Source organism: Pipistrellus hanaki (assembly GCF_964339955.1).
Source record: "Pipistrellus hanaki genome assembly, chromosome: 6".
Taxonomy (NCBI): Eukaryota; Metazoa; Chordata; class Mammalia; order Chiroptera; family Vespertilionidae; genus Pipistrellus; species Pipistrellus hanaki.
This window is the reverse complement of record NC_140508.1, coordinates 23009557-23024824: the sequence shown is the minus strand read 5'-3', so window position 1 is coordinate 23024824 and position 15268 is coordinate 23009557. Positions and strand designations below refer to the sequence as shown.

General features: G+C 38.0%; 1 protein-coding gene and 1 pseudogene across 2 annotated transcripts in view; one reads left to right on the top strand and one right to left on the bottom strand.

Moving 5' to 3' along the window:
• The window catches only part of MACROD2 (mono-ADP ribosylhydrolase 2), a 1842294-nt gene that overhangs the window by 166942 nt on the left and 1660084 nt on the right, over positions 1-15268 (top strand). The window lies entirely within an intron of this gene.
• LOC311624698 (nuclear prelamin A recognition factor-like) lies at positions 1182-2457 on the bottom strand (annotated as a pseudogene). The gene has a single exon. The product of its transcript is annotated as a nuclear prelamin A recognition factor-like (transcript).

Here is a 15268-nt window from a genome sequence, read left to right as displayed (position 1 = left end):
GTGCTCATCATCCGTGCAGGTTTTTTCCCACTGGAGTCCTGTGTGTTAGAAATTATAGAAGTATTCCTATAAGGTAGTTTAAAATTTAATTTTGCAGGGATCCTAGATATATCCCTGCATCTAGACAAGTTTTTAAGTAAGCTTTGCGGTTGGGGTTCCTATGCCTTATACATAATGTGATTTTGGACCTGACACTTGTATGTGTAGCATAGATTTTGATTCTAATTTCTGGTGAATGACTGTTTTTGCACCCTCTGCCCTGGTCAGCTTCCTTGCTGATTCCCTGCAACAGTGGAGCGAGTGTTTCTGTATCAAGTTTAAAGACGGCTTTTTTTTTTTTTTTTTTTTGCCAGTAAACATGTTTCTATGTTCATATGTTGTACCTAACACACTATGTACTCTAAAAAATGTTTTTCCCCCCCCCGATACTGTTCGTTGACTTCTGTTGCACATGATAAAATACGAGTTAATATACTAATTTGGTACTTAACAAATATTTATCAAGTGTTTACTTTTTGCCTGGCACTATTTTAAGCACTTGGAATATAGCAGGAAAAAAATATTCCTGCTTTAATAATAATATTCAGATGTGGGAGGGAATCAGTCAATAAAAAAATAAACCAATAAATGTTAGGTTTTTATAAGTGTAGTGAAGAAAGATAAAGCAGAGTAACAGAGACAGAGTATGACCTGAAGGTGCTATTTTGTATATATAATAATTAAGAAAGAGCATCTAATGAAATAATATGTGAGCAGAACTCCCTCCCAGTGAACTTTGTAATTTATATGTATGTCTAATATATGATTACTCCAGGAAGCAGCTTCAACAGGAATGTAATCAACCTACTCTAAGAATGTGGGGAGTGGAGTGAGTGAGGTGAGAGTATGGTGGGTAAGGTTAGATAAATGGTAGAGGGGTCAGCTCATGTAGATTGACTTTGACTTTGAGGAAGATGGGAAGCCATCTCAGAGGGAGGGAGACAACAGATGGTGAGCAGGGAATTCTGAAAACCAAAGTGATGACAGAGATGCCAAGCCTTTCCTTCATGTGTCTGACACCCCTCTTTAGGCGGCCTTGCAGGCTCTGCATCTGCTTGACCTTTACCACTTGATGTCCTGGCAGGCTTCCCTGGGCCCTGCTAGGTGCTTCGCAGGGCCACCTGGGCCCGGAGGGAGTTGCCCTACCACCACCACCCCAGCCACTCCTGGTATAGCTCCTGCACATGGGTGCTGGTCTCCGAGGGCCACACCAGGATGGCAGCATAGATGCCTTCCATCTGCTGCAGCAGTACCCTGTCTGCATACCCAAAATTCACATAGGCCTGGCCCCTGCTGCTTAGGCATGCCCGGCGCAGGTCAGGACCTCCATGAAGTGGCAGGAGAACTTGCCCCTCTACAGCTTCAGGACCTATTCTGGATGTTCTGAAAGCCGTAAGCAGCCTCAAAGCTTAGCAGAACCTCTCCAACCCTTTCAAGGGTGACCTCCTGAAAGTCTTTGTTCCTCTGGGTGCGGTAGGTGAGCACTCCCACATCCTCCTTGAAGAGCTCCTTGGCCATGTGCCTGAAGATGTGTGCCAGGTACCTGTCAGAGCTGACACCCCCGTAGAGCCTCACCTCCTTCTCCTTCATGTCTCCAAACAGAGTGTCCATGGTGGCATCTTTTGAAGCGAGGTCACTTTACTTCATTACTGTAAATTTCACCTGAGGTTTAACATGCATTCAGCACCCTGGGAAGTATGTAAAGCTGTGGGAACATCTTCTCAAAGGGCCTCCAGTTTCTTGTCATGCCATGGGGCCACAATGATGTGGAAAATCTTGTCTGGGGACAGGTTCTGTCGTCTGGTGAAGTAATCCTTCACCAGAGAGCCCATGATCTGCTGGGAAGACCTGGCTGTGCAGGGGTGGGGGTGATGGTGTAACCCAGCACATGCTCTGCATATCGGTCCCAGCTGGGGCAGGCAGAGGTCAGCATGGGTAGCTGGGGCTCTTCCTCACAGTGCTGGCAGTATCGACGCACAAGTTCCTTCTGACTCCCCAGGATGCTGAAGTTCACAGCTATCTTCAGGTCAAAGACAGTGCACCCCAAGGATTTTGAGAAAGTGCAGAGCCTTCTAGATGCATTAGTGACACTGAGGCTGAATTTAGCAGCAAAATAAGGCAGAGACTAAGGACACATGGACACTGCCAGCACCTTGTGCTGTGAAGTTATCACCTTTCTTGTTAAGGTTAGGACAGCCTTGGTGTTCTGTTGAGAAACTTGGACTCCTTCCTCTGCAGTCACACAACTGTCACCTGCCAGGCAATCACTCAGAAATATCTTGGCATTGGCTAGCTTATGGAATTCTCCTTTCCCTCCATTCTCCTGAGTTGGATTCCAGGTGTTAACTGTGGCATTCTCTTGATCATCATTTCTGTTTTTTAACTACATTCCTTCCGTATGTAGTGATCACACTTCATCTGGAGTGAGGCGGGCAGGGGCCAGCTCAAGTGACTTGGAGGAAGCACAGGGAGAGCAGTTAGTAACCGCTGGTTGCCCTTCGTGCTGCTAGCAGTATCCTTTCTTCCTTGTGGAATGTCTAGGGAGTGGAAGCAGCTGCAATGCCCAAGGCTGAGTTCCAGGTGGCCTGCAGCTCTGTTGGGATCTTGCCAAAGGTGCTGGTCTGTTGGTGCTTGTCCTGTCCTCTGGAGATTAAACCTATAGGACTACTAAGGAAGCCAGTTCCCAGTTCCGCCCTGCCTCCACACCAATTGATTGGAGTCTGAGAGCCAGGAGGAGGGAACAAGAGGCATGCCTTCCAGCTGTTCACCAGTCCCCATGCCACTCACTCTGGTTCCCTGTTAACCATCCCCTGACCAATGAGGGCTTGGGGGCTGGGGGAGGGACCAAGCAATCTGCCTTCCACCAGCTCACCAGCCACTGCTGTCACGGATTCATTGGAGCCTGAGGATCCCTGGTTCCCTGGGTTAGCCATCCCCTGATCAATGGAGCCTGAGGGCTGGGATGGACCGGTTGTCTATTCAGTCATTATGGACCCTGGATTTTTATATATTAAGATTAGTTAATTACAATTAATTAATTTAGACATATTTGTATAAATTTTTACTTTTATGTTTGTGTGTGTGGGAGAATGTGGGAGTCTTTTGTACCGGAAACCTGGAATATGTGTTGAAAAATATAGTATAGTTTTATAAAGTTTAATAAATTAAAATATTCCAATCTAAAAACATTATTTTGAACAGTAAACTATTTTAAAATTTAATTCACAATATCTTTCTCCTATATATAACTCAAATTAATGGTTTAACCTGACTTTTTATTACCTCCTCACTCTCCTTCCCACTGCCAGGTCCCACCCCCACACAGAGGACTTATATTATTTATTCATTTTTTAATGAATTCAGTGACTCTGTCTTCAATGGAGATTGTCATTTAAGACCCAATGTTTTTAAATATTTTATTTGCTTGAGACATACATTACAACAAAATGTTTAAAAATATTTTTTCCAATTTTAGCATTGTTAATGACAAGTTCATTTGACAATTAAGTTTTAGTAGTGGGTTGAGTGATCTGAAACTTAAGTTCTCTGTTTTTAGACTGTTTTTATTTATTTATTTTTAATTACTTGATTGATTAAGGTATCACATATTTGTCCTCACCCCCCACCCCATTCCCATCCTACACTCCTCCCCATGCATTCCCTCACCCTCCTGTTGTCCGTTACCACTGGTTAGGCTCATATGCATGCACACAAGTCCTTTGGTTGATCTCTCTCCCTATTCCCACCCTCCCCTACCTTCCCTTTGAGGTATGACAGTCTGATCGATGCTCTTACTATTGTTAAGACAAAAATCCACTAAAGTATTCAATGAAGTTATGGAGAATTTGTACTAGAAAGTTGAAAGTATATTTTAATTGAAAATCTAAAAATCTCTGTTGCATTCTTGTCATTCTGAGTTGAGAAGTATTGCTCATTTTTCTGACTATAGGCAGTCCCCACTTACAGACTACAGAGCCGAGTTTTATAAACAGGGGCTTCAGGTAGAGAACCAGGATAAGATACTTGAGGAAAGATTTGCAGTACATGTTAACAACACACATGATGCTTGATGTAAGTTTAACATGGTTCCTAATTTCCTTCTTATAAAGCCCAAAGATTTTTGGAACTTAAAACTCTCAGCAGTCCTTATGTGTCCTTAGACTTGAACCATGTAGATAACTACCAATGTGCTGTTCCCTAAGAAGACTAATGTTGCTATTGGATTATGAATATGACTAAATGCTTTTTAACACACAAACATAAAAGTAAAAATTTGTACAAATGTGTCTGCATTAATGATAGCACTGTAATTAACTAGTTATTAATAATATGAAAGGAGCAAAGGGAAGGCCAGCTATTATATTGAATAGGTATGTTTCCTGCAAAACACTGGGGGAGGGATTAGAATATATGTTTGTTTGCATTGTAACTGTCTGCTTTTATTTTACTATGACCTTTAGCATGCCATGGTCATTTGAGTGTTCCTTGTATTACATATCAACTTTCTGTTTATTCATTTCAAGTTTTTCATTTTACCTGACTTTTAATCAAAAGTTTTTTCTCCTACCATACCTATAGTCCTTTCCATTAATATATTTGTTAAAGCTAAAAGCAAATGAAGAGACCCTAATTATTTTTGCATTGGGAAATATTGTGTTGTATGTTGTAAAGACAGATTAAGGATTATCATATCAAAAATATAACTGATGAGGTAGGAAAAAAAAATACCAAGAGGTAGTTGGCAATTGTCAGTGGAAAGTAGTTGAGATATATGCCACAGATAATGTAATGTTACAAATAATAGGAAAATAATGTAACCCTTTCTTTGTTTATAATTTTACTATTTATATTAGCTTCAAAAATAAAATATTAAAACCCACAAATGACTGATTTGAGTTTTATGAATTTTTCCTTTTCTACTCTCTGATGATAATACTAATAACAATGAAATAAGAAAAAAAGATGAGCATCTGTACAGAAAACAAAGAAAAACAAGGAGCCCTAAATATACCCAAAAGATTGGATCACCAACCACCAAATGACCCAAGAGTTAGCTGGATGTATTTTCAAACTAGACATATTTCTTTGCTATTGCATTTGATTTCTGAATATTGTTAACAGTTGATATTATATGTATATGCATTTTAATAATTTTGGAAGATGGATAAACATTTTCTGTAGATTCATTTTATGTGTTTCCATTAAACATTTCCATAGTAATGTGAAACTTATTTTTAATCTTCACCCAAGGACATGTTTTTATTGATTTTAGAGAGAGAAGGGGAGAGAGAAACAATACGAGAAAAAACGGTCAACCAGTTGCCTTCTGCATATACCCTGACCAGCCTTGAGCCCACAATCTAGGTATGTGCCTTGACCAGGAATTGAATCTGCAACCTTTTGCTCTATGGGACAACACTCTCAAACAACGGAGCCACGCAGCTATGGATGAAACATAAAATAAAATAAAATAAAATAAAATAAAATAAAATAAAATAAAATAAAATAAAATAAAATAAAATAAAAAATAATAAAATAAAATAAAATAATAAAATAAAATAAAATAAAATAAAATAAAATAAAATATTGATAATTGAAAGAGGCAATACCAAGGCTCACAGTATGGATGTAAAGATTAGTGGGTGACTGGTACCTACAGTGACTGGATCTTATTAGAACCTGTCACCGTTTGGATTTGTCTCTATAACACAGTGTTCTGAAATTCTTGACCTTTTTATCTGCCTGCTTCACATCAGTACTACATTTTTACTCTTGCTTACTTACCAATAATTGTTAGCCATTTTGTAAGACAAGGTATGAAGTGTGAAATTACTAAGAGGCTACTTTTTAGTTTCAACCTTGCTAACTTGGTAGCCTATTGGATAAGTCAGTTATTCTCTCTGAAACTTATACATTCATTCAAAAAGGGCTTAATGCCACTTGTTATTGCAAATAGAGTTTTATTGGAAAACAGACGAAAAAAAGACAATTCACCCTAACACAAAAATAGATGAATTAGGTGAACTCTGGAATATATTTTTTTCTACCAGTAAGAACATTTTAATGATGTTTAAGTTTATTATGTCTCCTTTTTTGAAACTATTACATCCTAGAGGTAAGACTTTGCAAAGCCAAGAATATATCATAGAAAGAATTTATGTTTTCCTTGCCACTGGGAGTTGAAGGATTGAATGAAAGATGTAGAAGGTAAAACATGCTCATAGTTCTGTCTTGTTATACAAATTATTGGTTCATCTTTACTACTCATCTTATTTCTAAACCAGACAACTTGTCTTATTTTAAGATACCAATACTCCTAAGACATTTTCAGTACCCACACACTTGGTTAGTTTGTTGCTATAGTTTCAAAGCTAATTATTTAAAACAGATATGAAAGACTTTACCTTTAACAGGTAAAGGTGGCACCATCAGTATCACTGCCTATACACTAAACCATGAAGGTGGTGAGTGTAAGAGAAGAAAAGTTAAATTATCTAGGGAGGCTCTTCAGCAGAGAACTAAAATTTGTTCACTTGGAGCCTAAATGCATAATATTGGCTAGTTCTTTAGGACGCTTATACTCTAGCAAAATTTTTTTTTCTTTACAGTCAGAATTCAGAGTTTCCTAGAATGGACAACTTGCTTTTTATGTTTTATATTCACATCTCTGAAGTTCCTTTAATAAAGAATATACTACTTTATAATATGGAATGCAATGTGTCCAGTCACAATTGTACATTTAGGATATTTAGACATCTAGTTTTATGTTTTCCCTAATTTGATTACAATTTCTAGCCAAGAATTACTGGGCATAATGGATGCCCACTATAGAAGAATCAAGATGTTTGTTTTAATGTCGCTGGTCTATTTGTCAACTTTGATCTCATTGCCTTCTAATTTCCTGCCGTAAAGTTTTTTTTTTTCTTTTTCCTCTTTGAAAAGGAATAACCAGGTATTCCAGCTTTATAGCAAAAGCCCAGGCATTTTTTTAGTTCTGCTTCCTGCAAAGTCTTTTTTTCTGTATCTCACTATTGTGATGGTGATCATTGATATGCCCTGATTTCTATCTAGTGACCATCTGGTAATGTTGAGCCAAAGTCTTAACATTAAGGAAAGGAGCCCAAGGGACAGTTATTGATGTAGAACAACATTGAAGTAGTTCAATATTATAAAGTCTAAACATTTTATTCCACGGTGACTCCTTTTAAAACAGCAATCATGGAATAAGATAGATTTCAGAAAGAAAGCAAAGAATTTTAGAGATTGAGAAATAGACTTTGGCATCAGAAAGCATAGGTTTGAATCCACATTTCTTTACCATTTATTTGGTTATGTGACTTGCCCTTTTTGAGCTGTCTAAACTGCAGTGCCTTCATCTGTAAAACAGAACTAATAATACCTAAATCACTCAGTTTCTGTGAGATTCAAGTGATGTTATAACTACAAAGCACTTGATATAATACTTGGCATGTTATAAATCTTATATATGTGGTCATGAAGACAAATAGTATTGTATTATTCAATTATATATTCTGTTTAACTGTAATGTAATATAGTTTCTGTTCAACTTTCTGTAAAAAGTTATAACTCACATAGGTTTCATATGAAAATGTGCTATAATGATGCCAATGAAATAGTTATAGTTAGTATACAATGGCAATGAAGCCAGCCTTATAATCTAGTATTTAAGTCATATTTTGGATTTTATGTAGGTCTAGAGAAGGGATGGGGAATGTCTGGCCCACAGGCCATATCATTTGGTCTGGCCCTGTAAAGGAAACCACAGGCCTGACTCAAAATTCAATAAAAGTAGGAGCTTTTTTCATATCAACATAATTTTTAAGTTGATAATTTTGTGTGGCCCATGAATGATGTTATAAATATCTAAATTGCCCTTGGCAGAAAAAAAGGTTCCCCATCTCTGCTCTGGAGGCTCCTACAGCAAATCTCCTAACTCATTTTTTGTTCTGATAAATATTTTAAAATTTCATTTACTTCCTGCAGGATAGTGAACTTATGTAGGAATGGGATTGGAGTCATAGAATGTAAATTATTGAATTATAAACATGTTAATAGCATAATTATACTTTCAAACTGAAAAGTTACCTTAAAATAAAATGGCCAGGATAAATAAGATGGAAAGTTTCCTTGAAGTAATGTGTACTTTAAAAGTCATCTCTGTGCACTTTTATAGCAGTATTCTTGATATTTGCAGAGATCAGGCAATTGTGCATTATCTTCTTAAAAAAAAATGATGTCACCTAATAGTTTCAGGTTGTGCAGTTTTTTAAATGAATCATTTGGTGTTGGATTTTTAGATACCTGAGTTGGAGTTTGGTGTGAATGATATATGAAAATGTGAAAATATGAGAATCACTGGAAAAGTTTTAAAAGGAATTAAATCCCTTCTTAAAAAATATATTTTAAAATTAAAGTTATTATTTTAAAAAATATATGTTCTATTGATTTCAGAGAGAGGAAGGGAGAGGGAGAGAAAGAAACAGCAATGATGAGAGAAAATCATTGATTGGCTGCCTCCTGCATGCTCCCTACTGGGGATCAAGACAACAACGTGGGGCTCTGACCAGGAATCAAACCATGACCTCCTGGTCCATAGGTCTATGTTCAACCAGAGCTATGCTGGCCCAGGAAAAGTTACATATTTTAAGAATATAAATGTTTTAGTCAGGTAATTTGTATGCAGACAAACTGGGACCACAACTGCTATCTAAATTCAATTCAGATCAACACTTTAAAATATATAAAACAATATATAGCAATCACAGCATCTGTTTTATTTATTGCATTAAAATACAGTTATTTAGCCTTTTTATTTCTTTTTAAAAGATAGGCTTTTTTGTTTGTTTGTTTGTTTGTTTGTTTGTTTGTTTCCTCTCTTTCTCATTGTACCAACCACATGGTCTATGTAAGTCAATCGTTTCTGAGCATCTAAAAACATTTTTTTTTCTGACATGGACAGAAAACTTGTCATAAAATATAATTAATAAAAACAAGAGTTCACTTCAGTTTTCTATTTATATTTGATGCTATAAATCTCTTATAATTAATGTTAAATGTAAAATTATTATGATGAATATATTTGCCTGGATCACAAAACAGATATGTTTAGAATATAAGGCTGGTAAAGATCCTTTACCTGTTACATAATGCAGAATGCCTTTTGATTAGGCATTCTTGGGTTAGGGATGGGATGAAACAGACCAGTGATTTGGGATGGTCTGCTGAGGTTCCCGAATATTTGATTGGTATGAAGACTGGCCTTCAGGGAGTTTGGTAAAAGTTTAGGCAAGTGACCATTATTGATAAAGGAGCCCAGTGTTATGATGCAGGCCGTCATCTTTGAAAGGATGCAGAAAGTAGTACCATAGGATCTAGCTGCTGGCAGTGGTCAGAAGTCCAGGTAGACATAGAAAAGTGGAAAAGCTGCCTTTGGCAACAGAGAGCCAGCTTTCAAAATTGAGATTCAGGTTAAGGAGGGATCTAGAGTAAGTCAACAAATACGCATCTATACTAATAAAAAGGGAATATGCTAAATAGACCAGGCATCATTCCAGACGTCGTTCACACATCCTTCCAGACGAAGCCAGGGCTGGAGGGAAGTCAGTGTCCCGGGTGTCAGAGGGAAGCCAGTGCCGGTAGGCAGGGGAAGGAAGGCCTACTCTTGCGAGAATTTCATGCATTGGGCCTCTAGTTTAGAATATAATATGTGCAAAGCATTGAGCTATGAGTACTGAGGGTTTAAGTATGAATATGATATTGTTCTTGGTTAACAAAGAATTTACATAAGGGAAGAAAACATGTTCTTGTTCTCTGTGTGGGAAACACTGATGAGAAGTGCAGAGATAAATAGGCACGCCAAAGAAGGAAGGGTAAGGAGAACCCACATACTACATAAATAGTTGTTAAAGAAAAGAAAAAAAGGAACATTGAAAATTGTTTTTAATAATTGAATGAACTGGCTATATGTAAAGGAGAAGAGTCAAAAGATATTATTTCAAATTGGTTCAATACAACAGGAAAGGATTAGCTATCAAAAGGACCTAAATAGACACTTCTCCAAAGGGGACATACAGATGGCCAAGAGACATATGGAAAAAAGCTCAAAGACACTAATCATCGGAGAGAAGCCACTTAAAATGACAATTAAGTGTCACCTCACACCTGTCAGAATGGCTAATGCCTACCATTAATACATCAACAAATGACAAGAGCTATGAAGGGTATGGAAAAAAGGGAACCTCGTACACTCTTGGTGGGAATGCAGACTGGTGTAGCCTCTATGGAAAACAGTGTGGAGTTTCCTCAAAAAATTAAATATGGAACTGCCATTTGACCTAGTGATCCCACTTCTAGGAATATATTCTAAAAAACACAAACACCAATCAGAAAGAATATATGCACCCCTGTGTTCACAGCAGCACAATTTACAATAGCTAAGATCTGGAAACAGCCCAAATGCCCATGAGTAGATGAGTGGATAAAAAAGCTGTGGTACACTTACACAAAGGAATACTGTGCAGCAGTAAAAAAGAATAATATCTTACCCTTTGGGACAGCTTGGAGAGACCTGGAGAGTATTATGCTATGTGAAACAATGTATCACATGATCTCACTCATATGTGGAACCTAAAGAACAGAATAAACTGATGAACAAAATAAATCCAGAGACTTAGAAACATGGAATAGACTGAAGAATTTCAGAGGGAAGGCGAGGTGGGTGAGTGGTGGGAAGAGGTTAACCAAATAATTTATATGCATGTATGTATAACCATAGACACAGACAACAGGGTAGTGAAGTCCTGGGGGCAGGGAGCACACGCTAGAAGGGGACAGTGGAGGGGGAAAAGGGGCACATCTGTAATACTTTAAAAATAGACATATTAGTATATAAAAGTTATAATTGGGCAGCAAAACCCAAAGGGTTATTGCAAAAAATCAGGACAGTGTGATTGTTTGGTACTTAGCATGTAATGTTGAAGGGGACATATGTAATATTTCAACAATGAAGATTTAAAAAAATAAAATGTGATATTGAAAGTTTCCTTTTTTTAATGTAATCATTGATAAAAATGCAAAATATGGTATTTTCTTCAGTAACCATTACAGGCTATCTCCTGTGTATCACAAACAACACAGATATTGATGTTTCGAATGATTAAACCCCAGTCTGGCCATGAAATTGCCTTTTATTTTACATCTCATCTAAATATATTTTTGGAATATATCGGTAATACAAACAAGCCCCATTGTAAGCCTATCTAATGAATTGTTTCCATAGTCTATTGCTGAGCATACAATGGATACTGTAAAAGGAAATTAAGCCTCTGATGGGATTGTAAATCATTTTGCTGAGATGGATAAGAAAGCAGGTAGCTTTGAATGGATGAGGCACCTGGGATTTTTAAAAACAGGAATAAACCAGATTTTTTGTAATATCTCTTGCATGAATACCTTTGTTGCACTGCTTGTATAAATTATTTTAAATCTTTTAAAATAAAGGACTCCTTAGGTTTTTTTTTTAATGTAATTTTATTAATTTCAGCCTGAATGTATTTATTTCATCAATCAATATAAATTATTCATTGAATCCCAAATTTAATTGTCCTTATCTAATGAAGGAGCAATTCATATTTGATAATGAATTCTTTTATATATTCTCATATTTTAAAAATAAACTTTTTGAGCTTTAGAGTTTCTTTGGAATGCATTTAAAATACAACACATCTGTCGAAACCGGTTTGGCTCAGTGGATAGAGCGTCGGCCTGTGGACTGAAAGGTCCTGGGTTCGATTCCAGTCAAAGGCATGTACCTTGGTTGTGGGCACATCCCCAGTGGTGGCTGTGCAGAAGGCAGCTGATTGATGTTTCTCTCTCATCAATGTTTCTAGCTCTCTATCCCTCTCTGTAAAAAAAAAAAAAATCAATAGAATATACTTTAAAAAATAAAATAAAATACAACACATTTTCATGATGTCAAAATTTGGAATATAAAATGTATTAAGTGAAATTTGAAGAATTTACACCATAATATCCTATATAATAAAAGGCTAACATGCAAATTGACTAAACACTGGAAGGACTGGTTGCTATGACATGAAGATGCTCAATGCAGAAGCTGCCCCCTGGTGGTCAGTGTGCTCTTTCAGGGGGAGCACTGATGAGCCAAAAGGTGGGATCCCACCTTGGAGGCAGTACTAAGAATGTCTGACTGCTGCCTTGGACCTTTATTTATACAAGCAGTGCAACAAAGGTATTCATGCAAGAGATATTACAAAAAAAATCTGGTTTATTCCTGTTTTTAAAAACCCCAGGTGCCCCATCCATTCAAAGCTATCTGCTTTCCTTTTTAAAAAAATATATATTTTATTGATTTTTAACAGAGAGAAAGGGATAGAGATAGAGAGCTAGAAACATCGATGAGAGAGAAACATCGACCAGCTGCCTCTTGCACACCCCTTACTGGGGATGTGCCCGCAACCAAGGTACATGCCCTTGACTGGAATTGAACCTGGGACCTTTCAGTCCGCAGACCGATGCTCTACCACTGAGCCAAACTAGCTTCAGCCAAAGCTATCTGCTTTCTTATCCTTCTCAGCAAAATGATTTACAATCCCATCAGAGGCTTAATTTCCTTTTACCAAATCCATGGGCGGCAGGCCTAAGCTGTCAGTGCTCCTGGACTGCCAGAGGGCACAGGTTGGGCTGAGGGACCCCTCTCAAGTGCACAAATTTTGTACACAAGGCCTCTAGTAGTTTTAGATGGATTGTATAAAACCAATGTGTATATATACTGGTTGTACATTCATGTGTCAATATGCACCCTTTCTTTGAAGACAAATTAAAATTGTGGAGTATACTTACAGCACGTTCTCCTGTGAGTGGGCCCAATTTCCTCTTGCCCCTTGGATAGGTTTCATATATGTCTCATGACTTTGCGGGTCACTTTTAGGTAATAGAAAGCCTAGGGTCTTAAATTACAAACAGTCTCAATTCAGTACTTAATATTGCCTAGCAGTTCAGAATTAAACTGAGAGTTAAGGAGCAGGCCACACAGTCCTCACTTTTAGGAGGGTTGGAGATTTACCAGGCTTAGACTCTTCCCCCAAATCCTCTTTCAATCTTTATTATGTTAATTCCCACATACTGACTCTTATAGGAATGTAGATGAAGGGTTTAAGAGTCATTTGGTTTTCAGATAATTCCTTTAAAAATTGAAATCTTGGTCTGAGGACCAACTTTGGAATATTTTGTACTTTAATCAAAATTGACACTTTAACATATTAAAATCTACAAAATGAGGGTTTAGATTATGTGATTTTGAAAATTTTTTTTCTGTTAAAAATGTCATGATTCCAATTTTACATAATTTTGTATATCTTGATATTCAATATGCGAAGAATATGTGATAGAGGAAAATATAATTCAAAGATTCAAGATTTGCTGAAAAAACTTGGAAAGGAACTTACTATATCTGTATTTCAAAGCATTCATTGTATTTTAATATAGTCTAAACTGATAAAACTAATACTTATAATGACTTGGCTTATAATATAAATTCAAATATCTGGCTATGTGTTGCAGTGTAATAAACCACCTCAAAATTTCCTAACGCAACAATACTTTCTTTAACATATGATTTTGTAATTTGGGCAGAGCTTGTTGGGGAAGGTTTCTCTCTTGCTCTGTGGCATCACCCAGGGAGGCTCAATGGAGGGCTTGAGCATCCACTTCTAAGATTGTTTTCCTACCTGGGGGGCAAACTGGTGCTGGCTGTCAGCTGGTGCTCAGCTTGGGTGGAAGGAGAGGTCCTTAATTCCTCTCCTATCCTCTCTGCAGGGCTTGTTTCCCTTCATGGAAAGAAAAGAGAATTCCATAAAGAAGGGTGCCAGAGGAACCCTGTAGTAGAAGCTCTGTCACCTTTAGAGCCTCATAAGTCCTGACATGAGCTTTTTTTTTTTTTTTCCTTTCTTTCTTTTTTTTTACTGTTTTTATTGACTTCAGAGAGAGGAAGGGAGAGAGTGAGAACCATTATTGGCTGCCTCCTGCACTCCCCTTGGTGGGGATCCAGTCAGTGATCTGGGCATGTACCCTGACCAGGAATGGAACCAGTGACCTCCTGGTGCATGGGGTGAGCCACACAGGCCAGGCATGACATCAGCTCTTATCACACTCAGAAAGTCAGCCAAGTTTCAAGGGAACATAGATCCTACCGCCCTGTCCAAGAGTCAGGGTCACATTTTAAGAAGAGTCTATGAGATGATAGATGTTATTGCAGTCATTTTTGGAAAATATAGTTTATCACATTAAGTGAAAAAAGGGTACAAGATGTTGGCAGAATATGATTATAGCATACATAAGCTATATCACCTAAAATAGTTAGTGATTAAACCTTTATAATTCTTATAGGTAATGTTTAAAAGAGACACCACAAAAATTTTTATCATGGTCTTATGCTAACATTTTAAAAATTATTTTATTATATAACACCATTAATTAAATGTATAGATATAAATCATGTTTATTTTAAAGAAAAAGTAACTATGAAATAAAATGAATACCATATATCTACAACCTAACTTTATTAAATACTAGAGGCCCAGTGCATGAAAATTCATGCACTGGAGGGGGAGTCCCTCAATCTGACCTGCCCCCTCTAACAGTCAAGGAGCCCTCAGGGGCAGGAGGCAATCCAGAGATCAGGGGAAGGCGACACCCCCATCACACCTCTGCTGCTGCCACTGCCAACAGCGCAAGCCTGGGCCAGCCCTGGTAACCTGAGCCCCGGGTGGCCCTGGATGGCTGGGCAGCAGACATCTGAGACTTGCCTGTGCCTCAGGCCGGCCCTAGGCAGCTGGGTAGCTGATATCTGAGGTTTCCCTGCATCTTAGGCATCAGCTGGGCAGCTGCCATCTGAGGCTTGCCTGTGCCTTGAGCTGGCCCTGGGCGGCTTGGGGGCTGAGGGCAGGTCCAGCCTCATTGTGCATCCCCCCCCCCCCGCCCCTGCTTGGCTGAAAGGACTGTGGGACTCCGGTGGGGCTGAGGGTACTGGGCATCACCATACAGTGGCTATGGGCACCACCATCTTTTGTGATGGCATGATGGTCAATTTGCATATTCCCTCTTTATTAGATAGGATAGCAAAAAATAAGAAACAACTACAAGTTTTTGACTATCCCTCCCTCATTATTCTCCAAACTTTCCCTAATGT